This window comes from Hypomesus nipponensis, chromosome 15, assembly GCF_054491055.1.
Source record: "Hypomesus nipponensis isolate SF chromosome 15, ASM5449105v1, whole genome shotgun sequence".
NCBI classification, from domain to species: Eukaryota; Metazoa; Chordata; class Actinopteri; order Osmeriformes; family Osmeridae; genus Hypomesus; species Hypomesus nipponensis.
The window spans coordinates 835001-837500 of NC_140375.1; the positions used below are offsets into that span (position 1 = coordinate 835001).

At 40.0% G+C, this 2500-nt stretch overlaps 6 non-coding genes across 6 annotated transcripts in view; all 6 read left to right on the forward strand.

Annotated features, from left to right (window-relative positions):
- trnar-ucg (transfer RNA arginine (anticodon UCG)) overlaps window positions 1-32 on the forward strand; it is a 73-nt gene extending 41 nt beyond the window's left edge. The window contains exon 1 of the tRNA in view: window positions 1-32. This exon is cut by the window's left edge and continues 41 nt beyond it. This is a non-coding gene — a tRNA (tRNA-Arg).
- Window positions 33-407: 375 nt separating this feature from the next.
- Window positions 408-480, forward strand: trnar-ucg (transfer RNA arginine (anticodon UCG)). The gene has a single exon. It is a non-coding gene; the product is annotated as a tRNA-Arg (tRNA).
- Window positions 481-856: 376 nt separating this feature from the next.
- On the forward strand, window positions 857-929 carry trnar-ucg (transfer RNA arginine (anticodon UCG)). Its single transcript has one exon. It is a non-coding gene; the product is annotated as a tRNA-Arg (tRNA).
- Window positions 930-1304: 375 nt separating this feature from the next.
- Window positions 1305-1377, forward strand: trnar-ucg (transfer RNA arginine (anticodon UCG)). Its single transcript has one exon. It is a non-coding gene; the product is annotated as a tRNA-Arg (tRNA).
- A 376-nt stretch (window positions 1378-1753) lies between these two features.
- trnar-ucg (transfer RNA arginine (anticodon UCG)) lies at window positions 1754-1826 on the forward strand. Its single transcript has one exon. It is a non-coding gene; the product is annotated as a tRNA-Arg (tRNA).
- Window positions 1827-2201: 375 nt separating this feature from the next.
- On the forward strand, window positions 2202-2274 carry trnal-uag (transfer RNA leucine (anticodon UAG)). Its single transcript has one exon. It is a non-coding gene; the product is annotated as a tRNA-Leu (tRNA).
- The last annotated feature ends 226 nt before the right edge of the window (window positions 2275-2500 follow it).

The window sequence follows — 2500 nt, forward strand, 5'->3', positions numbered from 1 at the left end:
GAAGATTAAGGGTTCGAGTCCCTTCGTGGTTGTCATCAATTTGATGTTACTTGATAGATCTTTATTGCTGTTGAAAAGCCAAAAGGTTTTTCCAAACAAGCCATCTCAAAGCTGTCTAAAATGCTTGATGGAAAAAAGTTGTTCACATGTTGTAGGAAACAGTCTGTCTCAAAGTGTGTGTGGTTCGATCAGCAAGAAGTGAAAACATGTTGTTATGGATAAGGCGTCTGACTTATGGTGAAAAGATTGAGAGTACCTTCCTGGTTGTCCACATTAACGTGTACCTGTCTCTGAACATGATCCATTTTGACTCCTCTCAAGCTGTTGAAGATGCCTAATTAAGAAATGGTGTCATCGTAATAGGAAACAATTTCTCTCAATATGTTTGTGGTTATTCTGGAACAAGAGACCGCGTGGCCTAATGGATAAGGTGTCTGACTTCGGATCAGAATATTAGGGGTTCGAGTCCCTTCGTGGTTGTCATCAATTCGATGTTACTTGATAGATCTTTATTGCTGTTGAAAAGCCAAAAGGTTTTTCCAAACAAGCCATCTCAAAGCTGTCTAAAATGCTTGATGGAAAAAAGTGGTTCACATGTTGTAGGAAACAGTCTGTCTCAAAGTGTGTGTGGTTCGATCAGCAAGAAGTGAAAACATGTTGTTATGGATAAGGCGTCTGACTTATGGTGAAAAGATTGAGAGTACCTTCCTGGTTGTCCACATTAACGTGTACCTGTCTCTGAACATGATCCATTTGGACTCCTCTCAAGCTGTTGAAGATGCCTAATTAAGAAATGGTGTCATCGTAATAGGAAACAAGCTCTCTCAAAATGTTTGTGGTTTATTCCAGAAGGAGAGACCACGTGGCCTAATGGATAAGGCGTCTGACTTCGGATCAGAAGATTAAGGGTTCGAGTCCCTTCGTGGTTGTCATCAGTTCGATGTTACTTGATAGATCTTTATTGCTGTTGAAAAGCCAAAAGGTTTTTCCAAACAAGCCATCTCAAAGCTGTCTGAAATGCTTGATGGAAAAAAGTTGTTCACATGTCGTAGGAAACAGTCTGTCTCACAGTGTGTGTGGTTCGATCAGCAAGAAGTGAAAACATTTTGTTATGGATAAGGCGTCTGACTTATGGTGAAAAGATTGAGAGTACCTTCCTGGTTGTCCACATTATCGTGTACCTGTCTCTGAACATGATCCATTTTGACTCCTCTCAAGCTGTTGAAGATGCCTAATTAAGAAATGGTGTCATCGTAATAGGAAACAATTTCTCTCAATATGTTTGTGGTTATTCTGGAACAAGAGACTGCGTGGCCTAATGGATAAGGTGTCTGACTTCGGATCAGAAGATTAAGGGTTCGAGTCCCTTCGTGGTTGTCATCAATTTGATGTTACTTGATAGATCTTTATTGCTGTTGAAAAGCCAAAAGTTTTTTCCAAACAAGCCATCTCAAAGCTGTCTAAAATGCTTGATGGAAAAAAGTGGTTCACATGTTGTAGGAAACAGTCTGTCTCAAAGTGTGTGTGGTTCGATCAGCAAGAAGTGAAAACATGTTGTTATGGATAAGGCGTCTGACTTATGGTGAAAAGATTGAGAGTACCTTCCTGGTTGTCCACATTAACGTGTACCTGTCTCTGAACATGATCCATTTGGACTCCTCTCAAGCTGTTGAAGATGCCTAATTAAGAAATGGTGTCATCGTAATAGGAAACAATTTCTCTCAAAATGTTTGTGGTTTATTCTGGAACAAGAGACCACGTGGCCTAATGGATGAGGTGTCTGACTTCGGATCAGAAGATTAAGGGTTCGAGTCCCTTCGTGGTTGTCATCAATTCGATGTTACTTGATATATCTTTATTGCTGTTGAAAAGCCAAAAGGTTTTTCCAAACAAGCCATCTCAAAGCTGTCTAAAATGCTTGATGGAAAAAAGTTGTTCACATGTCGTAGGAAACAGTCTGTCTCAAAGTGTGTGTGGTTCGATCAGCAAGAAGTGAAAACATGTTGTTATGGATAAGGCGTCTGACTTATGGTGAAAAGATTGAGAGTACCTTCCTGGTTGTCCACATTAACGTGTACCTGTCTCTGAACATGATCCATTTGGACTCCTCTCAAGCTGTTGAAGATGCCTAATTAAGAAATGGTGTCATCGTAATAGGAAACAATTTCTCTCAATATGTTTGTGGTTATTCTGGAACAAGAGACCGCGTGGCCTAATGGATAAGGTGTCTGACTTAGGATCAGAAGATTAAGGGTTCGAGTCCCTTCGTGGTTGTCATCAATTCGATGTTACTTGATAGATCTTTATTGCTGTTGAAAAGCCAAAAGTTTTTTCCAAACAAGCCATCTCAAAGCTGTCTAAAATGCTTGATGGAAAAAAGTGGTTCACATGTTGTAGGAAACAGTCTGTCTCAAAGTGTGTGTGGTTCGATCAGCAAGAAGTGAAAACATGTTGTTATGGATAAGGCGTCTGACTTATGGTGAAAAGATTGAGAGTACCT